The 27,080-nt window shown below is 38.9% G+C and overlaps 1 protein-coding gene and 1 non-coding gene across 12 annotated transcripts in view; both read right to left on the bottom strand.

Annotated features, from left to right (window-relative positions):
- Positions 1-27,080, bottom strand: part of Inpp4b (inositol polyphosphate-4-phosphatase type II B) — a 796,958-nt gene that overhangs the window by 442,811 nt on the left and 327,067 nt on the right. The window lies entirely within an intron of this gene.
- Positions 8,978-9,084, bottom strand: LOC132646106 (U6 spliceosomal RNA). Its single transcript, XR_009584237.1, has one exon. It is a non-coding gene; the product is annotated as a U6 spliceosomal RNA (small nuclear RNA).

The following is a 27,080-nucleotide window of genomic DNA, read 5'->3' as shown; positions in this document are numbered from 1 at the left end:
AGTACTTGAACAATTTCTAGGTTTAAAACAACTATGCTCGTCTGTGATATGACAATGTAAAAAACTTCATTACTACCATTATTGACTTAAAGTCCAGATGACTGATGTATGAGTCAGGGTTTAGGTATGACCCCCCATCTGTATAATCACCATATACAAGACATTATTAAACATCAGCAATATATTGTACTTTGAATTAAATCCCATTTATTCATATGTTTTCAGAATTTCTTGATTTATTTATTATCTTTTCTAAACTTATAGAAGGCCATGACCAATAAATATAAATATTGCTTTTGATATTGCTCAGGCAGATGCAAAAAATAATAAATAAAAATGAATACACATTTATCACTTGTTACATTCTCTTCCTCCTCCTCATCCTTGTCAACATTATTATACTTGTCATAATTCTAAAAGTATAATCTCTAAGGTGCAATTTCAGAAAGTATCTTCATGAAGTATCTATTTTGAATTTTTCATTGCTTATTATTTCATAATTTTCTTTAAAAAGAACATTTGTGTTTATTATACAATTATAGAAAAATAAGAGCAAGCCACGTGTGGTAGCACCTCTCTCTTGAGGAATTAATATCAGTTGATATTTGTTGGTTGAGGAAATGGCCCACTCTTCAGTGGTGTAGCCACTGATAAGGTGCTCTAGTAAATAACCTGTCATACATGCTCATGTAAAAAAACTCTAAATTCAGTGATTACACACATAAATAGAAGGACTCCTCAGAAAGATTTCAGCAGGAAAGAGGGGAACAAAGATAGTAAGAGAGGATGAAGTCATTTGTAAGTATTCATTTATAAAATCATCAAAATGTTAAAATATATTAAAAAAGAATTCCTGAATAATTTTTAAATGTTCATGTGTTTATATTATTAAAAAATGGCTAAAATGCTCAATCCCCATCCAGAAAGGCAAAGAGGATGGACTTCAGAAGAAGGAAAACACAGGAAACAAGTTAGGAGCCTGCCACAGAGGGCCTCTGAAAGTCTCTGCCCTGCAGACTAGCAAAGCAGATGCTGAGAATTATGGCCAACCTTTGGGCAGAACGCAGGGAATCTTATGAAAGAAGTGGGAAATAGTAAGATATGGAGAGGACAGGAGCTCCACAAGGAGAGCAACAGAACCAAAAATTGTGAGCACAGGGGTCTTTTCCTAAGACTTATACTCCAACCAAGTACCATTCATGGAAATAACCTAAGACCCCTGCACAGATGTAGTCCATGGTAGTTCAGTGTCCAAGTGGCTTCCATAGTAATAGGAACAGGGACTTTCTGATATGAACTGATTGGCCTGCTCTTTGATCACCTCCCCCTGAGGGGGGAGCAGCCTTACCAGGCCACAGAGGAAGACAATGCAGCCACTCCTGATGAGACCTAATAGACTAGGATCAGAAGGAAGGAAAATAAGACCTACCCTATAAGTGGACTTGGGGAGGGGTATGCGTGGAGAAGGGGGAGAAAGGGAGGGATTGGGAGGGGAGGAGGAAGGGAGCTACAAGGGGGATACAAACTGAATAAAGTGTAATTAATAAAAAAAATTTTAAAAATATTTAAAAAAAACAGCCTTGGAGAGTAGACCATGATGAAGATCCCACACTTTGTTCTTCCATAGAGTCCTTTGGGAGCAGCCTTGGACACAGAATAAAGACCATCAGAAAGTGAAAAAAAATTAAATGTTACCAAAAATTTTTAATAAACGTTATTTGAAATTGTATGTGAATGAATTTTTACATGAGAGAGCAGTTTGGCAGTTTTAGAATCTTAGGAAAAACTGTGTACACTGTCTTCTATGTGCTAGAAACTGTTCCAGATCATAAGAGCACACCAGGGAACAAAGACAATGACTAAGTTCATTTGGACTGCCATAACAAAATGTCACAAACTGAGAAGGATATAAAGCAATTTATTAAAAAATTTGCTTTTCAAAGATGGTGATAGGAACTTGGTGGGAATTCCAAAATGAAAATACGAGTGTATGTGGCCTCTAGAGGGAATCTGTTTTCTAGTTCACAGATCTTTGGAATTTCTTTTACAAGGTCACTAATTCTTTTCATGGTGTTTCCATACTTATAATCTAATCATCTTCGTAAGATCTCCAACTCTATTCCACTAGCAGCCAATACCTCTCATGTGGACTTGGGGACACATAAATGTTTGTGGTACAGAAATAAAATTTCTTCTCTGAGGAATTTATGTACAAAACAAGTAAAACAGACAACAGAAAATATGTAAGTGAGAATATTTGGCAATTCTGATCTTAAAGAAAAATGCTGAAGGATTTCTGATATCTTACAAAGGACAGGTTAGAGAGGGCAGGTCCCAAGGAAGATGCTTTAGGTAAAGATGTAACATTTGATCTGAGATGTGAGTGATAAGTAAAAATCAGCAAATTGGAAATCTCAAGCACACATGAGTGTGAGATGTGAGTGTGAGGAGAGTAGAATGGGGTTGTCTTCCTGGAGGCTTTTCATTACCTGAGGTAGACATCTTCACAAGATACAAGCAGAATGATGAAGCCATCAAGATGCCTTGCCACCATGTCTTCTAAGTTTTGTCTCGAGGCTCCTTGAAATGGTAGTTCATCCTTCCTTCCTCAGAAGCCCAACAGAAGCCAATCCCTTTGTTACATCACTACTATTCACAAGAAGAATCCACATGACTATGTGTCTCCTAAGTTTCTAGCCAAAGATGGAGCTAAAGCAGGTACATGACGGTGAAAGCCTGTGCTGTCCTATATTTTTGCTACAAGTCTTACAGACATCTACGATGACTCGACATTCACGATTTGTACTTTGATTACATCTTACGGTGATTTTCAGAACTGAAATAGGCAAAACGGGAACAAGTGTATGAGTTCATAATTAAAAGTCTTGTCTACGGACAGATGATAGAATAAGATAAACTGCAGCTACTCAGGCCATACTCAGTTTATTTGGCAAAACAATAACATTATGACGTTTACTGGATATGCTGACCCTGAATGCCGGTACTTAGGAGGTGGAGGAAGGATGATCATGAGTTTGAAGCCATTTCTTTTACATAGTAAGAACCTGACTGGGACATGACTAAGAATAATACATAAACATAATGCGAGTTTAAGAGATGGATCACCTAGCACACACATGGTTCAATAAATAACTGGTAGACAGCTCAGAGAGAGGAGAAAATAGTATGCAAACATGTACATGCAATTTGAGATCACTTCACTTCTACATATAAAGAACTCATTATTAAAGATGAGACTTGAGTTATATACCCTGAATGACATCATGAAGGTTCATTCTTCTATGGTCAACTGAGAAGGGGTATTCGCCAATTTTTACATCAGTGAAACATTTGACCGTGGAATTAGGAAACCTGAAAGTCTAAGGTGTCCTGACTCAGCCATGGAATTCACATCAAGCTTCAAACATGATACTCATGAGGCATGGGGAGGAGATGCTATGGGACTTCTCAAGTGTCCGTGGTGCTTCTAAATGCTCTCCATGCATCAAATGACCTCCTCCACACTACACAGACATTTCCACAGAACAGAGTCTGGAGGTTTAGCACTCTACATTTGGAAAACAAATCCAAAAGACAGTGGGATGACAAGGAAGATACAGGATTCAGGAAGATGCTAGTGAAGCAACTCTTACCCTAAGACTCTTTAGGAGTCAGATCCCAGAGAGAAAGAAGGCAAACTGGGTGAGCTTAGAGAGAAAGTAACTTGCTTGTGTAATGTACATACACAATTAGCAAAAGCATCGCACATTTACATACATGTCATACTCTGTGACTAAAACCAGTTTGAAAATCCCTGAGCCAGTAAAACAAAGGCTTTTTATAAACTGTAAAGTGATTTACTAATGCCATTTTTAAACATCATTACAACTGTTTCTTGGTTCCTGTGAAAATTTAAATGCCTGCTTTATTGGGAAATTGCTTAATTAGATAATATTTCTCAAGAACAGGCATTGTTCCAAGTCAAAGATTCATTTCAGCTTCTACCATTCTGTGCAATAAGCACATTTGAAATGTGGTTCTAAAGAAATTCATTTAGTCGAGGAAGCAGAAACAGTCCACTAAACTCCTCCATTGCAAATTTAATTCACACAGGGTCAACTAGTCAGTCATCTTCAACAGAAATAAAAAAAAAAAATCAAACACACACCATTCTAGTTGTTTTGAAGATATGTAGAAGATTGCTCTCTGCTTGACTGTTCAAAGTGAGGGCAATATGTGTCTCAATTCAATTACTGGCACTTAGGTATTTATTCCTAAGTCATAGTCAAATACCAAAAGGATACTTAAAAATAATCACTAAAACAGAAATCCAATCTAATTCAATGTACGTTATTGGTCCTAAAAACGCAAACAGCTATACAGTGCTATGTGCAGTGAAAGCAATGATATAAAGCTGTGTAATTCTTCTAATGAACCCAACTTAGGTTCCAGTGTTTCCTATGCATCTGTCAATCATTCCTCACCACGAAGCAAGGCACTTAAGACCATGAGTCTTCTGTCACAGTTGTGACTCACAGAGAGTAAGTCAGCAGCCAAAGGTCCTGGGATCCAGCAGCAGACCTGAAAACGCTAATTTTAGTTTCACTAAAATAAAGCAAAAGACTATATTCCACCAAGGGCCCAAGCAATCTTTTTTTTTTTTATCAGTTACATTTTATTAACTCTGTATCCCAGCCGTGTCCCGATCCCTCATTCCCTCCCAGTCCCTCCCTCCCTCCCTCCCTCATCTCCACCGTGCCCCTTTCCAAGTCCACTGATGGGGGGGACCTCCTCCCCATTCATCTGATCCTGTTTTATCAGGTATCTTCAGGACTGGCTGCAAAGCCCTCCTCTGTGGCCTAACAGGACTGCTCCTCCCTTGGGGGTGGGGAGACCAAAGAGCCAGCCATTGAGTTCCTGTTAGAAATAGTCCCTGTTCCCCTCACTTTGGGAAACCAATTGGTTACTGAGCTACCACAGGCTACATCTGAGTGGAGGTTCTAGGTTATATCCATACATGGTCCTTGGTTGAATGTCAGTCTCAGAAAAGACCCTGTGCCCAGATATATTTGGTCCTTGTGGAGCTCCTATCCTTTCCCCATCAGACTAACTCCCCTTCTTTCTTATGATTCCCTGTACTCTGCCAAAGGTTTGGTCATGAATCTTTGCTTTGAAAACACTGCTAGTTAGAGTCTTTCAGGTGCGCTCAGTAGACTCCTGTCATACGTTCAATGCACATCCCATCTGTCTTTCTAAATGAGGATTGATCACCTTACCCCATGTCCGCTCAATTGATTATCTTTTTTAGGTGTATAGATTTCATTATGTTTATTATATCTTATAGGTCTATATAAGTGAGTATATCCCATGTTTGTCTTTCTCCTTCTGGGATATTTCACTCAGAATGATCTTTTCTAGATCCCACCATTTGCCTGCAAATTTCATGATTTCCTCCTTTTTGATTGCTGAGTAGTATTCCATTGTATAAAAATACCACAATTTCTGTACCCATTCCACCGTTGATGGACATCTGGGTTGTTTCCAGGTTCTGGCTATTACAAATAGAGCTGCTATAAACATGGTTGAGCAAGTGTCCTTTTTGTGTACTTGAACAAACTTTGGGTATATACCTAGCAGTGGTATAGCTGGGTCTGGAGGAAGCACTATTCCTATTTGTCTTAGAAAGCACCAGATAGCTTTCCAGAGTGGTTGTACCAGTTTACATTCCCACCAGCAGTGGAGCAGGGTTCCCCTTTCTCCACAACCTCTCCAGCATGTGTTATCGTTTGAGTTTTTCATCTTGGCCATTCTGATGGGTGTAAGGTGATATCTCAGGGTCGTTTTGATTTGCATTTCCCTGATGGCTAATGAGGATGAGCATTTCTTTAAGTGTTTTTCTGCCATTCGATATTCCTCTGTCGAGAATTCTCTGTTTAGCTCTGTTCCCCATTTTTGAATTGGATTACTTGGATTGCTGCTTTTCAGCTTCTTTAGTTCTTTGTATATACTGGATATTAGTCCTCTGTCAGATAAAGGGTTAGTGAAGATTCTTTCCCAATCTGTAGGCAGTCGTTTTGTTTTGATGACGGTATCCTTTGCTTTACAGAAACTTTTCAGTTTCATGAGGTCCCATTTATTGATTGTTGCTCTTAGAGCCTGTGCTGTTGGTGTTCTGTTCAGGAAGTTGTCTCTTGTGCCAATGAGTTCTAGGCTGTTCCCCACTTTTTTTTCCAATTGATTTAGGGTATCTGGTTTTATGTTGAGGTCCTTGATCCACTTTGACTTTAGTTTTGTGCAGGGTGATAAATATGGATCTATTTTCATTTTTCTGCATGTAGACATCCAGTTGGTCCAGCACCATTTGTTGAAGATGCTGTCTTTTTTCCATTGAATGGAATTGGCTTCTTTGTCGAATATCGAGTATTCATAGGTGTGTGGATTTATTTCTGGGTCTTCTATGCGGTTCCATTGATCCTCCTTTCTGTTTCTATGCCAGTACCATGCAGTTTTTATTACTGTTGCCCTGTAGTACAGCTTGAGATCAGGAATGGAGATACCTCCAGATGATCTGTTGTTGTACAGGATCGTTTTGGAGATTCTGGGTTTTTTGTTTCTCCATATGAAGCTGAGAATCTTTTTTTCAAGGTCTGTAAAGAATTGAGTTGGTATTTTGATGGGAATTGCATTGAATCTGTAGATTGCTTTTGGCAGTATGGCCATTTTCACAATGTTAATCCTACCAATCCATGAGCACGGGAGATCTTTCCATCTTCTGATATCTTCTTCGATTTCTTTCTTCAGAGACTTGAAGTTTTTCTCAAACAGGTCTTTCACTTGCTTGGTTAGGGTCACACCAAGGTACTTTATGTTATTAGTGGCTATTGTGAAGGGTGTTGTTTCCCTAATTTCTTTCTCAGCCTTTTTGTCTTTGGTATATAGGAGGGCTTCTGATTTTTTTGAGTTGATTTTGTATCCTGCCACTTTGCTGAAGGTGTTTATCAGCTGAAGGAGTTCTCTGGTTGAATTTTTGGGGTCGCTCATGTATACTATCATATCATCTGCAAATAGTGACACTTTGACCTCTTCCTTTCCGATTTGTATCCCCTTGATCTCCCTTAGTTGTCTTATTGCTCTGGCTAGGACTTCAAGTACTATGTTGAAGAGATATGGGGATAATGGACAGCCTTGTCTTGTCCCTGATTTCAGTGGGATTGATTTAAGTTTCTCTCCATTGAGTTTGATGTTAGCTATAGGCTTGCTATATATTGCCTTTACTATGTTTAGGTATGTGCCTTGTATTCCTGATCTCTCCAAGACTTTAAACATGAATGGGTGTTGGACTTTGTCAAATGCTTTTTCGGCGTCTAAGGAGATGATCATGTGGTTTTTCTCCTTCAGTTTGTTTATGTAGTGGATTACATTGATGGATTTCCGTATGTTGAACCACCCTTGCATGCCTGGGATGAAGCCTACTTGGTCATGGTGGATGATATCTTTGATGTGTTCTTGGATTCGGTTTGCAAGTATTTTATTGAGTATTTTTGCGTCAATGTTCATAAGAGAGATAGGCCTAAAGTTCTCTTTTTTTGTTGGGTCTTTGTGTGGTTTAGGTATTAAGGTGACTGTGGCTTCATAGAATGAGTTTGGTAGTGTTCCTTCTGTTTCTATTTTGTGGAATAGCTTGAGGAGAATTGGAGTTAGCACTTCTTTGAAGGTCTTGTAGAATTCTGCGCTGAAGCCATCTGGTCCAGGGCTTTTTTTGGAGGGGAGACTGTTAATGACTGCTTCAATTTCCTTGGGAGATATAGGGCTATTCAGTCTTTCTACCTGATCTTGACTTAGTTTTGGTAGATGGAATCTTTCAAGAAAATTATCCATTTCATTTAGATTCTCAAATTTTGTGGCATATAGGCTTTTGTAGTATGACCTAATAATTGTTTGGATTTCCTCAATGTCTGTGGTTATGTCCCCATTTTCATTTCTGATTTTGCTGATCTGGATAGTTTCTCTCTGCTTTTTAGTTAGTTTGGCTAAGGGTTTGTCTATCTTGTTGATTTTCTCAAAGAACCAGCTTTTTGTTTCATTGATTCTTTGGATAGTTTTATTTGTTTCTAGTTGATTGATTTCAGCCCTTAGTTTGATTATTTCCAGCCGTCTGCTCCTTTTGGGTGTATCTGCTTCTTTTTGTTCTAGGGTTTTCAGTTGGGCCATTAAGTTGTTTGTATGTGATGTTACGAATTTCTTCTTGCAGGCACTTAGTGCTATAAATTTTCCTCTGAGCACTGCTTTCAGTGTGTCCCATAAATTTGGGTATGTTGTGCCTTCCTTTTCATTGAATTCTAGGAAGTCTTTAATTTCTTTCTTTATTTCTTCCTTAACCCAGCTGTCATTGAGTAGTAAGTAGTTTAGTTTCCATGTGCGTGTCGGCTTTTTGTTGTTTCTGTTGTTGTTGAGGTCGAGCTTTAGTCCATGGTGGTCAGATAGAATACAAGGGATTATTTCAATCCTTTTGTATCTGTTGAGGCTTGCTTTGTGGCCCACTATATGGTCTATTTTGGAAAAGGTTCCATGCGGTGCTGAAAAGAAGGTGTACTCTTTTGAGTTTGGGTGAAATGATCTGTAGACATCTATTAGGTCCATTTGATTTAGGGATTCTGTGAGTGCTTTTATTTCCCTATTTGGTGTCTGTCTAGTTGATCTGTCCCTTGGTGAGAGTGGAGTGTTGAAGTCTCCCACTATTAAGGTATTAGGATCAATGTATGATTTAAGCTTTAATAATGTTTCATTTACGAATGTCGGTGCTCTTGTATTTGGGGCATAGATATTCAAGATTGTAATGTCCTCTTGGTGGATTTTTCCTTTGATGAGAATATAGTGGCCCTCCTTATCTTTTTTGATTAACTTGGGTTGAAAGTCTATTTTATTAGATATTAGGATGGCTACTCCAGCTTGTTTTCTGGAACCATTTGCTTGAAAAAAAAATATGGAACGCTTCACGAATTTGCGTGTCATCCTTGCGCAGGGGCCATGCTAATCTTCTCTGTATCGTTCCAATTTTAGTATATGTGCTGCCGAAGCAAGCACGGGCCCAAGCAATCTTAACTCCACTTCCATGCTGGGTTTCTCCTTATGACTTTTTCCAGACCCACACCCCACACCCTAAGCTATGCCCTGGTATTAGTCTGGAATGCACCAATGAGATTCCAGATGAAAGTGACACTGCTTGGGGGTTAGGGGTGAAGGGTAAATGACGTCCGAATATTTCACATTTTAGATCCCCCTCACGGGTCACCTTTGATTGGCTGCATCACCCTATTGAGAGCTACAGCTTTGTTAAGTGATGCAGTTCCCTCTAGATTCGGGTCCCTTCTATCTCCTCTGTTCCTAAAAGCAGCGAGAGTCACACTCATCACATTCTGTTTGCTATTTTACATAAGCAAATAACAACACCTCTGGAAGTAGCTCTTTTTTTTATTCACTCTCACAAAATCTAAGCAGTGCATTAAAATTTTAGTTTATAAATGGCTATCAAGCAAACAGTGTAGCGTAACGTGCAGTCTCTCCATCTTCCATCCTTTGCCTGTTTGGTCCACAAAGTAACTTCTGTGATCTACCAATGCTGTCTCAGTGATGCTCCAGCACTGCCTGGGATATGCACCGATTGTGTTATAGCGACTTGTCATAAGCCAGGGTCACTGGGAAACAAGAACTTCAGCTGAGAAAATGCCTTCATCAGATTCTCCTGTAGTCAAGTCTGAGGAACATGGAGACTAGTTGGGGTGCAGAGCACTGTGGGTGGCCTCTCTCAGGGTCCCACCTAAATGTTCACAGGAATAGGTGTCTCATTTCATGATTAAAGACATCTCAAGCATTATACTCTAAATTGGTTACATCACCACAGATTATTCCACTTCTTCACAGTAATGGGAAATACTGGTGACATCGCATTTCTTAGGCAGCTAAAAAGTAGTGTGTTCATGGTTTGCTATTACCTATGTTAATGTACAGAATGGGCTCCCTGGCTCAACTGGAAGCAAAGAGTGAGTTAGCTAGAGAAAGGAGGCAGCTCCCTGGGACACTGCTTAAGGGAAGCAGTGCACTAACAAACATGAATTTCTGTAGCTGTGGAATTTTCTTTAGCAACTATTACTTGTAACTCTTGTAACTTTACCATTAGACACACTGACCTGAGAGAAGTGCATGTACCAATGTCACAAGAGGGACCCAAAGAAAATAACACATCTTCCTTTTCCACGCCTTCTATTTTATATAAACATCTGTGTTCTCTTAGGGTCTGAATTATATCCATCCAGGGGCTTCTAGCTTGTATAGTCTCTGTTGAGTAGTCAGGTGTGATTCTGATGAGTTTGCCATTATATGTTACTTGGCCTTTTTCCCTTGCAGCTCTTAGTATTTTTTCTTTGTTCTGTAGATTTACTGTATTGATTAGTATGTGGTGTGGGGATTTTCTTTTCTGGTCTAATTTATTAGGTGTTCTGTAGGTCTCTTGTATGCTTATAGGCCTCTCTTTACAGTGGGAAAAATTTCTTCTATGATTTTGTTGAAAATATTTTGTGGGCCTTGGAGGAGGGACTCTTCTTTTTCCTCTATTCCTATTATTCTTCAGTTTTGTCTTTACACATTGTCTTGGATTTCTTGGATAGTTTGTGTCAGAAATTTTTTAGATTTGTCATTTTCTTTGATGGATACATTGATTTCTTCCATTGTATCTTCCACATCTGAGATTCTTTCTTTCATCTCTTCTAGTCTGTTGGTTATGCTTATGTCTGTAGCTCCTATTTTCTTCCCTAAGTTCTTCCTCTCCATAATTTCCTCCATTTGTATTTTCTTTAATTTTTCCAATTCTATCTTCAGATCTCGAAACTGTTTTGTGGATTTCCTTCTCCTGTCTGACTGCATTTTCCTGTTTTCAGTTTCTTCAGCTGTTTGTTTGAACATTCCTCTGTTGTTTTTTGTTTGTTTGTTTGTTTGTTTGTTTGTTTTTGTTTCTTATTTCAGTGATTTAATCATTTCCTCTCTGACAGCCACAAACTGTTTGGCTTCATCTTCCTGTATTTCTGTACAGATGGCCATAATCTGTTTGACTTACTCTTCCTCTATTTCTTTACACGTTGTATTTGTTTCCTGCATTATTCTGTTCATAAGCATAGATGTAAGGCCATTTCTTGAAATTCACTAATGTTAGGGTGTCTAGTGCTACTTGCCCCTGGATAACTGGGTGCTGGAGATGTCATATTGCTTTGGCTTTTGTTGGTTGTGCTTTTATGCTGGCCTCTATCCATCTGGTTGTCTCAGGTGTTGGCTGTTAGTTTCTGGTGTGTGCTGGGATCCTGGGGTGGGAAGAATCCCCTTGGCATGACTCTGAAGGTGCCCTCCTGAGCTTTTTGGGTATGACCAACTGAATGGTGGTGCTTCTCAGGAATTGCCACAGCTCACCTCAGGAGTATGGACCTGTGTGGTAACTGTGGTCAGGGGGTCTGTCCTCTCTCCATGAAAAGTCCTTGAGACAGCTGCCCTGCTGCCAGGTTTCTTGCACTGAATTTAATGAACTGCTGCTGATGCTCTTACACTGTGTTTGCTGGGCCCAGCCCTCTTGAAGAACCATGGAGCCCCGTGGTTTGGTCAGTTTAGCCAGGGATAACTGATTGCACTTTGGAGCAGTATATGAGGCCTGATCCAGTGGCTCTCAGTCTTCTGTAGGACTGTGGTTGGAGCTCTGTGTCCCAGTACCCAAGTGAGAAACAGTGGCAGGTGAGCATAGCACTCATGCATGCAGCAGGAGGCTAGAGCCTGGAGCCTGCGGGAACCCAGAAACTTTTCTGGAATTTGGTGTCCTGAGGTTGGGTTTTTGTCCTGACAGGGAGACCCAGTCTGTGGTGTTTGGGGGTCCACAGTTCCATCTGGGATGATGAGTAGAACATGCAGGTGCTGGTGAGTGGCCCTGCACTGCTGACTAAGTGTCTGCAGGAACCCAGGAACTTTTCTGGAGAACTTTTTTTGGGGGAATTGGGGGTCAGCTGAGTGCCCTGAGGTTGGACCTGATGTTTTCCTCACTGTGGGGTTTCTTCCCAACAGGAGAAATCCAGTCTCTAGTGCCTGGGGCTCACAGTTCTGTCTTGGAGTTGGGCACAAAGGCAGGTGTCTGGGCTGGCTTCTGAGTGTCCACTGGACCCTGGAACCTTTTCCAGGGATTGTCAGGGTGACCTGAGGTCAGTGCCAATTTCTTCCTTCACCATAGGGTTTCTCTTGACTGGAAATCGCAGTCTCTGGTGTTGTGGTGCCCACAGTTCAGTCTGGGATCAGAGCAGAGCATGCAGGCATGTGGCTTTGGGCTGGCGACCAAGCGGCTGCTGGGACCTGGAAACTCTTACGGGATTTAGCTAGATGTCTTGAATAGCTTGCTTTCCATACCATGGAGTTTCCTCTCACCTGGGACACACAATCACTGTAGTTTTAGGGCCCAGAGTTCTGTTTGTTGGCCGCTGTGCAGTCACTGCTGTCCTGCTCATCAGACACAGTGTCCTCCAGGCGCCACCATCTTGGATTCCCCTAAATGTTTTATTCTTAATCAAATTACGGCACAATTTGCTCAGATATAATGGGAATCTCAAACTTCCTTTCTGGAACACTCCAGCACGTTGTCTGGTTTGTTCAGCATAGGTGCTAGAGCTTTAAGGCACTTAAGATTTTGCTTAGTATTTATTTTCATGTAAGGCTAGTATTCACATGTTTACAAATGATTGCAGTGTATAATGAAGGAAACTCACTTCTCACCTTAAATTGCTTGAGGAAGTCTCACATTAATTGATTCTATTTATTTTGCTTGTTATGTCAAAATTATGTTTTGCTGATCAAGGAATTTGAGACATACCTAGTGATACAAACTCTTAAATGAGTTGATTACCTAAATAAATCTGTGACTTGAGGTTCTGCTTAATATAATTCCATGAGACTGATACATTTACTCCAAGAAATCACTAAAGAATTAATTCTGAGAAATCTTACACACTGGATTATAGCCAAAATCTTTATTTTACAAAGATCTCATTTTTCAACCTTCCCTATCTACTCTCTTTTAAGTGAGATGAATGCATAAATAAATAAGTGCCTACATGTTGATTCTGATAATATTTTAGTGCAAATACACTGCACTTATCTGGAAAAAAAGACTTAAAGGTAATTTCTTTCATATCCACTTTGTAGGCTTCCTTAAAAGCATAGAACTTGCATTACTACGGCCTGGCCTCCTGAGCCACATATACACTTAACACCATGAACTACAAAATAATTTCTGATAAAAAAAAAAAATCAAACAAACGGTCAAAAAGTGTACCTGCTAAAGAGGATAAATCATGGGTCTTGACATCAAGGAGATAGAAAATATAATCAGGGAAATCAAGCTAAATTACATAAAACAATTAAGGAAAATTAAGTGTTATGATGTATAACAGTATTTCCCAAAATATCCACAAAATGTTAACAAATGTTTCATTATAAAAAATAAAGATTTCTGCAGTCAAATAAGTTGAGAAATCTCTTATAAGACATTACCCTCTTCGCAATTCACAATTTCATTAGCACTTTAATGACTAAAATATTTTCCAGCACAGAAAAATGTCTGCATAACTCAGAATATAAAAAATTTCTTTGATTGTAGAATCAGTCATTAAAATTTAGATAAGAAATTGTATATATATATATATATATACACATATATATTACAATAACGGTTGTAGTGGTTTGGCATATATATATATGTATATATATGTACATATATATGTATATGTCAAACAACAGTTATAGATTTTCTCTTGATAACAGTTACAAGCATTTGCTTAAAGAACAAAAGTGAATGTCTAATTAACATTTGTTTAAAAGTTCCTGTGTTTTGCACAAACTTTGCCTAATGACTGCCCAGTAGTTAAAAATACCAGGCTGCTTTAGACCCCTTCAACTCTACTGGGCTGCCTCATCTAGCCTTAATAGAAGAAGCCTGTAGTCTTACTGTAGCTTGATATGCCAAGGCAGGTTGATACCCATGGGAGGCCTCACCTTTTCTGAGGAGAAGGGGAGGAGAGGTGAGTGGTTGAAGGGGAGGGGAGGGACTGGGAGGAGAGGAGGAAGAGGACTCTGCTATCAGAATGTAAAGCAAATAAATAACTTAAGTAAAAATAAACAAAAAGCTACCAGGCTGGTATAACTGCCCAGATGATCTGTAATTGCACTTGGAGGCCACTCCTGTGGACAGTATTTTGTCTTTGTCCTACAAGCCTCATGATGTCCCAGTCTTGTCCGAACTATCTCTTGAAATGTTCTTAGCTATGGTATATCAGCTGTCCTCTTCTTGGGGAGGACGTAAGCCACCATGTACTGGTCTAGTCCACAAAGGGCAGCATCAGCGCAGAGGGAAAGTCCCTCAGTCTTTCCAGATAAAACTGGCAAATGGAAGACTGAGGATGCAGAAGCTCCTCCCAACCCAAGACATCCTGAGGACCAGATCCTCCATGTGCTGTACTGTAGAAAGCATAGTTAGTTGGTGAACAGGAAGGGATAACAACACAGCAGTGATTGGGATGTTTCTTTAGCAGCCCTGGGACCTCACTCTCCACACTTAAATCACATACTATGATTTACAAATCTATTTCTCAATCGTGATTTTCTCCTTCATAATAAAAATGTTACCCAGTCACAATGCAACCAAGAGAGATAGGTCCATTATTGTTTTAAACTAAAATTTCAAAGAGAGTTAAATTCTTCTCATTCTGCTTCTCTAATAGCCATCTGGGGGGAGGCAGGTTTCACCTAGTGATTCCTGCCACACCCATCAGGGTGTCTGAAATCAGATCCTGGTTTCATCATACCCAAGACCAGCATTGGAGGCCAAAGGAAAAATAAGGAGAGGCCAAATGGATGAATGTTTTTGTGAGCCTGTTGAGGGATTTCAATGGGCTTTAATTTAGACTGTTTTAAAAATTCCTATTTTGACTTCTTCTGGTCTTTACTACTAATAACTCTAGCTCTACTTCTCTCCAGGACCTGTCAGTGACTTTCTCTCATCTTTACATCTGGAAGTTACACAAATGAAAACACTGGGAAGTGTTTGGTGGGGTCTTCTAATAGGCCCATGGTCAAGTACGCCAATTGTCACACCTGATACCTCCATTCTGCTGGAAAAAGCCATATTGGTCACATCCCAGTTCCATGATGGCAGTTAGGGTTATTTCTTCAGAGGGGAACATGATGAGAACTGGAGACATAAATTGGGTAGACTGTTAAGGGTTCAAAAAAGAAAGTGGCCAGTTTATTCTTGGCTTAATGTTGAAAATGTCCTTGGGCTTCTTGGCAGCATCCTTTCTGCCAGAGGCCAGAAATGCCAGGAGTGCTGGGGGCTCTCATCCATGATCCAGTTCCAAATGATTTTATGGTTACACCTCATCAGAGACTGTGATATCAGAGTAGTGATAAGTCTCATTAAAAAAGAAAAAAAAAATCTCATGGCTTCTCTTGGGGCTCTTTTCCTTCTGTTGGTTTGTTTTGTCCAAATCTGATGTGATGGGTTTTGCTTTATCTTATACTTTATTTTGTTATGCTTTCTCCATATCTCTTAGAAGTTTGTTCTTTTCTAATTAGATACAAAAAGAGAGTGGATCTTGATGAAAGGGGATGCAGAGAAGAACTGGGAGTAGAGTAGGACAACTATAATTAGGATATATTATCTGGGGAAATAATATATTTTTAATAAAAATAAAAATATAATAAATTTAGAAGTTGAAAAAGAAAAAATGAGAATTAACTGCTTGACTTTCATAAAATACTTTACTTCTAGACTCTGAGAAAATTGTCCACAAAACTTGTCATCTTCCATCACACATACAAGCAAAAATTTAAATGCAGAGTGGGAAAATTTCTTTCAAGTAACTACCATATTTTAATAGTTATTAACATTTGCCACAATTGGTTTCATATTTCTTTTCCCCTTATTTTTACTTTGTTGTGTATTTGTTTTGTTTGCATGTATGTCTGTACACCAGGAGCTAATAGGGCCCATTAGAGGCCAGAAGAGGGCATAAAATCCTCTGGGACCAGATTTATATAGTCGTGAGCTATTATGTGGGTGCTGCTTTAGTAGGAAGAAACCAAACCTAGGTCCTCTGGAAGGACAGCCAGTGCTCTAATCACTGAGACATCTCTCCAGACCCTTGTCCACATTTGTTAATCTAAAATAAAACATCCCTTATTCCAGCGGTTACCAACCTTTCCTAGTTCTGTGACTCTTTAATACAGTTTAAGTTGCGGTGGCCCCAACCATAAAATAATTTTTGCTGATACTTTAAAGCTGTATTTTTTTCTATGCTATGAATCATATGTAAATGCTTTTGGAAATAGAGGCGTTTACCAAAGGAGCTCTTACCCACAGATTGAGAACCTCTGCCTTATACATTTATAGCTGCTTAATCTTGTTTGCTCCCTCTATTCCTCAAGATGTTACCAACATTCTGAAACTATGTATGTTTGTGGACATGAGTTTATGATTCTGGGTAGTAGATTAGAATCGACAACTAGTTGGTGTCATTTCTATGTCTTAAATTTCATAAAATGTGTTTTTTTTACCTCTATTCTGTTGGTTTTATTAAACACTTTGTTAATGAAAGATCTCTGTGTGATTGCACACAGACATGGTGTGTTTCAATTGTGAAATTTATTTTCTTTGTAAAATAAATCACAGAATATTTAAATTTGCTTCTTAAAAGTCATTTCAAAATTCCATGGTGAAATTAACTAAGGTTCTAATATTTCATATATATGAACTAACAGGAGTGTTTATCCTCTACCCTTTGCAGATGTATGATCGGGTAAGTTCCTTTCTTTCTGCTGGACTTAACCACACAAATGTGAAGTGAGGATCCTTGTTTTAATACTGTCATGAGAGTTAAATTTAAGCATGTGATGTGTGTATACAGTAAGGCCTAGATAGTCAGGTTTACTTTGCTCACTGCCATTACAGCATTCTATACTGCTCTGAAAATGCAGTGCTATTGATTTTCTTTCTACAACAGTATTTTATATTATATACATAGTCTGACTTTTTTGAGACAGAGTCTCACTATGTACACCAGAGTCTCCTTGAACTCATGCTCTTCCTGCTTACACCTCCTGAGTGACGGACTCACAGGTGTGTTCTATGCTTCCCTCCCCCTTCCCTCCCCCTTCCCTTTGCTTGTTGCCTTCTGCTTTGCCTGTCTCTGTCCTTCTCTCATTCTTGCTTTCTTTCCCCTCTTTTGAAGTAGATTGCTTTTAATCCTGCCTCTGCCTCAAGAGTGACTGGAATTGAAGGTGTGTATATTTTGACTTTTTATTGTGCTCATGTTCTTTATTAATGTTTGCCTTTATTGCCTGCTGCTTGTCAGCTAAGAAAATTGTTTGTTGAAAAGAGTAGAGAAAAAAGTAATGACGAACACAGAGCACATTTTCATTGTGTGGTTACATTGAATGTTCACTTACTACATTTTATTAAACATTGTACTAACAGACATTTATGTAACTGTAAAAAGTTATATTGTGATAAGAGAAGAAAATATTCTCACAATCAAAGAAACAAACCACACAAATTAGTAATCCAATAATCAACTGAAGACATTCTATTATTTCCAATATCTTAATCCAAAGTGTGCTGTAGTGACCATATGACAGCATGAACTTGTGATTTTTGTCCCTAAGTTTGAAAGGTAAAACTTAATCTGGGGAAAATTCCTAGAAAAGGAAAGACAGCATTGGGCCATTGCCAGACCAAGAAGAAAATTAGCACTGAGTCTATGCTGGGCTGGAGGACTGAGTACAGGAGGAACAGGAGACTGATCAGAACCAGAGCATCCCAATGGGGCTTCCGAATGTATAGCCACAGAGAAATTCCCAGGACCTTTCCAAAGATGTAACTTCAGGGCGTTGAGCCCTCTGGCTAAGCTTTCCTGTGTACAGACTGGCAGTCTGCAGCGTAGTCCTCCATCTGATTCTCAGGAGCTTCGTGACTGACAACACTGTCTTAGACTACGAGTGGGAGGCAATCCCACTACTCCAAGCAAGAACTGTACACAAGGCAGTATGAGAGCTCGGGGTGGAGACGTGTCATAGACAGGCCCACAATCTTCTGATGCCTTTGCTTTTACGTTTCAGTTGTACTTTAGGAAACATCTTTCCAGCCTGAAAATTATTTCTCAGCTTTCAATTTCTGCTTTCTATCCACCTGCCAAGCCAAGCAAAGCCAAGTTTCTATGTCTTAATCAGCTTCTACTATTCCCACCTTCCCATTCCTGCACAGTTCTGCTTTCAGCTTGGAGGCTCCTCAGGGAAAGCAATTTGTCTGGCACAATTCTATGTAAGGTTAAAAACCATGTACATTTATAGAGCTTCATTAATGATAAGTGATGAAGAGCCTACAATCCAGATTTTAATAGTAGAACCCCTTGGCCATTAAATACAAAAGCTATTAATATGTGCATAGTTAGGGGCTCCTATTTGCTGACTCAAAACAGTAGTGCACAAAGAACACACGGTGGCAATGCTATTTAAGAACTTTTTTCTTTTATTGTTATTATTTATTAAAATTTATTCACTTGTAGCTCCCTTCTTCATCTCCTCTCAGGCCACCCTATCCCCCCACCATGTCCCTTCCCTAGTCTACTAATAGGGGAGGTCCTCTTCCCCTATGATCTGACCCTAACTTATCAGATCTCATCAGGACTGCCTGGATCCTCTTCCTTTGTGGCATGGCAAGGCTGCTCCACCAGGGGGAGGTGATCAAAGACATAGCAACAAAGTTCATGCCGGTGACTGCCCCTGCTCCCCTTACTAGGGTACCTCCATGGAGACTGAGCTGCCCAGGGGCTACATCTGAGCAGGGGTTCTAGGTTATCTCCATGCATGGTCCTTGGTTGATGCATCAGTTAGCACAGGCCCAGAGCCACCTCCGTACACACACACACACACACACACACACACACACACACACACACACAAGAAAAAGAAAAAATTAGGAGCACTTTTATTTCAGAACAAATTTTATCTTGCTTTCAGTAGATATCATGTGTACAAAGAACAAACTATTAGCCACCCACAGAAGTTACTTGGCTTTCAGATTTTTCCATCATGTGTTTTCAGTGGCTGCAGATATGTTATGAAAGAGATGGAGGTGGTGAAATGATGAGAGATGTCCTTACCAGAGAATACCCACTGTTCTCATGTTTCCCATTGTCAGTTCTGGTTGCAGAAGTTTAGCTCAGCATGGCCACTGGGATCAACAGCAGTCACCCAAGCTGAGTGAGGACCCCAGCAAGATTTAAAAGACACGTAAAAAGACAGCATCTGTTTTGAAAACTAACAGTGACTATCTTGTAACATCTGTGAATACCATGCTTACTTAAGACAGATTCACTCTCCATGGCCGTGAAACCTCTCAGTACCTCCCAAACCTCTCAATATAAATATATTTTTAAAATTTATATAGATATTTTTAAATATAAGATGATTCTGTTGTGTTTCTTTTACTTTATAATCAATACCATATGGGTGCACACATGCAAACTTAAGATCTATAAAATACATAGAATCCCATGTAAAAAGCAAAACTAAAATATTCTTATTATCACAATATGTTCCATACCAAATAATTTAGGGGAAAAGTGGAAAATATTTTAATTTTTTCTTAGTTTGAATAGTTGAATACTGCTATCTCTATGTTGCAAAATCACATCATGGTACTTCACAATTAAATTAATTATTTGGCTATTCAATTTATCTACAGCCACAAGTAGGATTTTTTAAGCAAATTATAAATTTGAAATTGCTTATTTATTTTGCTAAGGAAATTTAAAGCTTTCCCTAAACAAATTTTATATACAAGAGATAGATGAAAGAATCATGATGAATATCTTTGAATAATGAGTTTGTCATGGTGAAAAGTAGTATATAAAATTTAAATAATATATATTTATATCGTATAAACATATAGCTATAAATATGCCCTGTCATAGCAAGTATTATTAATTACATCATGTATACTTGAAAAAGTGGGGAGGAAATGAAATCAGCAGAGTTCAAGTCCAGTCACCAGCCTCTCCAGGGTCCTGGTTAGGATGCTGGCTTTAGTCTGTATTAAGATTACAGAGGACCATTAGCTTAAAGGAACATGAATGAATAGGTTGTATTGCTGAAGAGTGGAAGACTGCTGGGCCTAGACTACCCTTTTACTCAAAAGAGAAAAGCCTGAAGGATGGGCAGAAACTGCAAAACCTGATAAAGTGGTAATGTTGGTTTAGAACGGAAGTGTCAAGTGAAGGTGAAAGGAGGTTACTGTATCCTGGATATAGCTTGAAAGAATAGTCAAAGTGTGTACAGATAGATGGTGTGGCTGTAAACGGGTCATTACCAAGAAGTCAGGGTCTTCAAATCAGGAAATAAAACAATTAAAATGGGAGAATGAGAAGAGAGGAGGATTCCTCTCAAGTTTCCAGTGAAAATATCTTTTAAGCAAAATGAGTACATTTTCAAGAATATTAACTCCTCGGCTTAGAGAATTCCTTGAATATCATTCAAAGGAATGATGGGTCTGAAGTAAGAATAAATGCTTATCTAGCATGAAAAACTGAAAAGGTATTGGGCAAGATTACCACATGTACCTGTTTGTGCGCATTTATGCAGCAGCTACGAGAAGTAATTTCTTTTGTATGGACAAGTTGATGATGTAGCTTTCAACATTATTGTGATATGATTTATTGTTATCTATTCCTCACTTGAGTAAAATGACACTGCCCTTCTGAATGGCATAAAATTTCTCAAATAGATTTTTTTAACAAGCTTACATGAAGGTCACATTTGCTGTCAATTCCAGTCACCAACTAAGGAAAAAGACCCCACGGAAAAAACCAAGCCTCTAATCAGTGGACTTTTACCAAATAGAGGTACTAGAATGTACTTGTACCAGAAAAAATGTCAATTATTTATATTGAAAAATATTATTATTTAGATGTTTCTTAAGATTAATGTAACTAGCAAATAGTTATCTGTCTACTTTTTAGCATATGAGAGTGTCACACATAAATGGTACTCTTCCCATAATTATTCCATTCTTTCAAAAGCCATATGTTGATTTTTGAGTCCAGCAGCACCGATTACAGACATTTTGTTATAAATAGCCAATTTCTATTTTTCTTCCAAAGTTATCACACACACAAACATACACACACACATATGTGTGTATATGTGCATAAGTATGCACATGTGTGTGTGTGTTGCTTGACTACATCCATGATTATAAACAGCGTCATCTATAAGCCAGACTACAGTGATGTTCCCTGACCAGACCTTTGCCCCACTCCTGCTCAGCTTGGACCATTCTTCACAGAGTAGCAGAAACCATCTTAGACTCAAGGCAAAAATCTGAAGTATAGCTTCTCTGTGACCCAGCCATATCACTTCAGAGTAACCAGAAGTCAGGATACAGTAGAGATGTTTGCACTTCCATGTCCATAGTTGTTTCCAATATTGAGAAGTAGTTTTCCAAAGTAAAGAATCATCCTAAGTGCCCACCCATGGATGAATGATAAAGAAAATCTGGTACATATGCACCATAGAGATTTCATCCACAATGAAATTACGTTGTTGGCAGAAAATGGATAAAATGGATCAGTATACTGGGTGAAATAAGCCAGTCTCCTAGAGACATTTATCTCTTAATCTTTCTTATGTCAGTCTAGATATATGAGGGTGGTTAAAAGGATATGAAAAGAAAGAGTATACAGTAAATATACTATTAGACTCTAGTTGGGAGAAGGGGAAAGAGTGTAAGAAAAATGATAGAGGCGGAATTTTCTATACATGTATGGTTGATAAGTCACAATGGAACACTTTACTTTATGCAACTGATATATGCTAATGGAAATGGCCAAAGGTGTCACATGTGACATTCATCCTCAGCATACCTCAAAGGTGCTCAAACAACTTTTCACAGGATAAAAGTTCCCCAGAGCACCTGCCCAGGCGTGCGTCATCACTCTTCACTTCTCAAGGAACAAATCTAGTCCAGGCCTTCACAGGACACTGGTTAACTCTAGTGTCTTCTAAGTCTATAATTCTACTGGATTTCAAGGAACATCTTCCTGACCTCCAAGCTGTTTAGTAGTGAGTTCAGACTTCCTTGCCGAATTCCCTGATCTCCCTGGCCTTCACTGGGAGACAGTAACTTTACACTAACGTGCTGATTTTATGAAGAGCTGTCTATTTCATCCAATGGCCAGCAGCTTGCACTAGAGGACCCCTGTCAGGTCAAGCTTACAGGCATTTGGTGATGAGGGGCTGAATATATATATATATATATATATATATATATATATATATTCTACAAAACAGAAATAAATATGTAAATAAGAATATAAGATATTCACAAACACCTAGAAATCTAATGCTATACAGTAGTTGTGAAATGGATAATTAGGGGAGAATGAGCTTGGTAAGGTCACGGATTAGAATTTTATCCAAAGGCCATCTACAGGCTGCTTGCCTCCTGTGCCTCCAGAATGCCTTGCAATTTTGTTTTGCTCCTTGTTAGCAGCTATAACCACAATGGTAAACATTAAGGATTTTTAGGCTAATGCTGAGAAATAGTTTGAGATGCCAGTAATTAATGAGCATGAATGAAACACATACCAGATATGCAGACTGAAGTTTAAACAAGTGAACTGGAAAACAATTTCGGTAGTATGGTGCTTAAAATTATAGGTCTGAAAGTGATTTGCCATTTGCTCTTTTACCTTTGAGGTGAATGTCCAAAATCTAATGTGATCATATCTTATCTTACTATTAAAATGGGCTTGATCTCACCTGCTTGGTTACAGCCCAGGGACAGCGGTTCCCACTGTCCAGTAGCATTCTTACACTCTCCACGGAAGACATTACCCTCCACACAGAACCATGCTTCACTAAGCCAGCACAATTCCTGCCTATAGTCTAAATGTTTGTCCTTATATACATGCAGTCTTCAAGTCTCTTTACATCTCATCAAACTTTCCTTTGCAACAGAGACCATTGTGGAAACCCTCAACCAATCAAAATGCAGAGTTCTGGAGCCCAGTCCCAGTGGATACATCTACAAATCATTCCTGCATCTAAGGCCCAAGAGTCACTGCAAAAGAGGAGGCTGAGAGATTGTAAGAGCCAAAGGATCAGGGAGTTTGCTGTGACATTGTGTCTCTTAGCATAGTCAGAAGCTACATTCATCAAATTCACCCACATAACTGCCCAAGAATGAGCTGAGCAAGGACAATGACAGTAGACATCCCAAAGCAGACAGAAAAAGACAGAGAAATACATACACACACACAAATGAAAATTATCAAAGCTCATTTGAACTCACAGAGACTGGAGCAGTATATATAGGGTCTTCATGGGTCTGCCCCAGCTTTCTGCATATACATTATGGCTTCCAGTTTAGTATTTTTATCAGATTTCTGAGTGTCCAAATGAGTGGGTCTCTGTTTCTTTTGCTTTCACTTAGGCTCTTTTCTTTTCCTGTTGGTTTGTCCTATTTAACTCCATGTTGTTATAATTTTTTTTGTTTTGTTTTGTCTTATTGTATTCTATTTTGTTATATTTTTTAAAAAAATCATGAATGAATAAATGAATGAATGAATGAATGAAAACATAGCCAAAAAAATTAGGATTTGTATCATTCCATGTCAGTGTCTGTTGCCACGTCAATGCAACAGCATGGTCTCTTCAATAGTAACGGAGGGTAAAGGTTAATAACTAAACTGTCATTTATACCCAGGAGAAGGAAAATCCGTTTTTTCCCAGTGGAGTGACACTGGATATATCAGCAGTTCTCGGGCAGGTCTCATGCTCACGAGGAGTTGATCAACATATAATGGATGCCACAGATGTTTTTGTGTGTTTTATTTGGTTACAGTTAGGTGTATTCATTTTTCAGTCTGGTGGTGTTTTGTATTGTTTCTTGGTTTTAGAGAGTTCTGTTTTTGTACTAGGTTCTTGTATTTTTGCTTTTGTGAAAAGACTTAAAGTTGGGTTGATAAGGAGTGGGAGAGGATCTTGAAGGACATAGAAGAAGGTTATGATTAAAATATATTCAAATTTTAAAAACTTTAAACAATAAGATAATTAAAAAGAAAAATAATTTAAAGACTTATTTTATTCTTAATTATGTGCACAGGTGAGGTGGTGGGAGCGCACACATGAAGGGGGTGTCTGCCCTGGCCTGAAGAAGTCCTGAGATCCCCTGCAGCAGAGTGACAAGCTGGTATGAGCCATGTGACATGGGTTCTTGGGACTGAACCCAGTTCCTCTGCAAGAGCAGGACACTGCTCGCTCTTCACCTCTGAGCCAAGCTGCCTGCCCTTTTGCTAGCTTTTAAGTAAGTGCGGCCATTTCTGGAGAAACAGCTTTTCACTTGGTCTTTACCTGCCAGTGGTTCTGTACAGTCTGCACCATTGGTGTACGTTTTTAAGAATGACAAATCAAATGTACATGGTAATTCAGAAGAATGATCGAATGGTAGGAAATTGTTGAACATGGCAGTCCAAATGGCTGCAACAAAACTCTATGAACCCAAGTGTTGATGGTATTATTTTATTATTTAAGCATTTACAAGTTAATGTCTCGATGTATGTGTGTGTGAGAGAGTCTAAATATATGTGTATATGTCCTATTGCATGTTGTGGGTGAGTCAAAGGGAAACCTTTCATAGTAGAGGCCCTTACCTTCCACATTGCTTAGAGGAGGTTTCTTTTGTTTGTTTGACACTGAATATTCCAGGCTAGCAGGTCTGAAAGCTTCCAGACATTCTCCTGTCTCTTCCTCCTATCTCCTCTAAGAAGCACTGTGATTACAGATGTGTGCCTCCATGTCCAGCTTCTACCTGAGCCGCAGAGAGGGGCTCAGTTTGGGTTCTCACCCTTGCACAGCAAGCACTGTGTCCACTGAGCTGTTTCCCAGCCAAAGTTATTTATTGCTTAGCTTCACCTAGCTCGTCTTTAGTAACACGTGTGTAATTTCAAGTCACCGAAAAGTTTCTCAAATTCTCTACTGGGATGCTCCTATGGTAATAATGACAGCAACCCTCAAAATTAAGTTGAAAATTTGACCCAACTACAACAAACAACATTAAAAGATATGTGTGGCATTTTGTAGGTGAGAAATTCATGATTGGTTTTAGAACCCCTCTAAATGGACCTTGGATCATCAGGCATAAATTCCAGTGTCTTGATACCAGACTTCACCAACTCCAGATCTTTGGCACAAACATTTTTGGGTTTTTGTTTGTTTATTTGTAGTTTTTTGAAATGGTGTATTGATTTTTATTGTATGGTTATGAGTGTTTTGCCTGCATGTAGATGTATGCAGATGAGTGTCTACAGAGTGTCCATAGAGGCCAGAAGAGGGCATCAGAACCCCTAGAACCAGAGTTCCAAGTGGTTGTGAACTGCCACGTGTGTGCTTGGACCTGAGCCTCTGCTAGAGCAGCAAGGTCTTAATCACTGGGCCATTTCCCCAGCCTCCATTTATGTTTATTATAAATTACTCAGTTCAGGACGTTCTGTTACTGCAGCACATATGAAATAAACAGATGAAGTCAAACATGAAATCAAATATAAAAAAAACCTGATGTATAGAATGATTACCAAATCCTTACTTTACCAAGCTCTTATATTTATTTTACGATTACTGGTCTAAAGAAGGACATCTGCATGGATGTCTTAAAATTATTTCAAGAGTAAACAGAACATTTGTTGTAGCCTTTTCCATGGCTATGGTACAATTTACTTTTGAACAGAGACAACATCATTGGTTCTTAAAATAAACTCTCTGGAGGAAAAAAAGTTATTTTGTAGCATTTTTGCTAGTCATATCTAAAAGGAAATAACTTAGCATACATTCTCAAAAGAGCATTTATGGGGATGCTCACATGGCGACACTTATGCAGAATCCATTCAGCAGCGCCAAGCTCTGGGGACTTCGCCACTCAGCTGTGAGTCACACAATCCCGCGCTTTCCAGAAACGAATCCTGATGATGTCCTCTAGCCAAGTAACAACTCAAAGAGGACGAACAGCTGAGGAAGAGTCCAGGTTACCCACCTACACAGAGCTGGGGACATCTGTTTTTCTTGCTTCCAAATAAATGTCAACAATTGGCGTGTGCTTTAAACAGAAACCAAATTCCATAGGTTAGTACTTGCCACACTTTGAGCAATCACCATCTGTGTCTCTCGATTCTTCTTGGGAAACTGCAGGTCCCTAAGAGCTAACTACATGGCTGAGTTGTCAGGGGAGATGTTCGCTTTGCCATAGCCAAGATAAAAAGAAAGGAGCTATTCTAGTTCTTTCATCTGTAAACCAGGCCTAATAACGACCTTTGGGGATTGTGAAAATTAGATGAGCCAGACCACACAAACAATTTGGCACATGGTAATAGTTCTATAAATTGATGTTATGGAAGTAATTACTACCTATGCTAGTAAACAGCACCAATGTGGGTATTCCCCGAGTTCAGCTTTTAGTCATATTTATTTTTTTCAATCATGGTCTCTTCTGGAGAAATATAACCCGATCTCTAGTCTTCTATTTTCAACTCTAAAGCAATAATCCTAATGTTCATACTTATGCATTATTTCTAGACTAATTCTTATTCTCTCTGAAATATTTCCAACAAGACAGCCACCCATTTCTTATGTCTACATCATGCATTATATCCCCAATATATTTGTCTCAGAATTGGGTGATAAGAGCCCTAGTAGTAAACTGTTCAAAGGGCTGTTTGTTTTTATTTTCTCTTGGACTATATTTACAGAGCAAGAATTCTGCAGAGCGAATTGGTACTAGAGCTATATAATTATTTTTTACAATTGCCCAAGTTTTAGAGAGGAGTTAAACTTACTGATATATTAATAGTATGAAGTCAAAATTTAAATTATCTGTATAAGGATTAAAGTAAAAGTGCTGATTCATGACATCTATGCAAGGCTTAGACTTCATGTTTTCTAAACAATACTGACTG

Source organism: Meriones unguiculatus, chromosome 10, assembly GCF_030254825.1.
Source record: "Meriones unguiculatus strain TT.TT164.6M chromosome 10, Bangor_MerUng_6.1, whole genome shotgun sequence".
Taxonomy (NCBI): Eukaryota; Metazoa; Chordata; class Mammalia; order Rodentia; family Muridae; genus Meriones; species Meriones unguiculatus.
The sequence above is the reverse complement of the archived record's forward strand: the minus strand, read 5'-3'. Positions and strand labels throughout refer to the sequence as shown.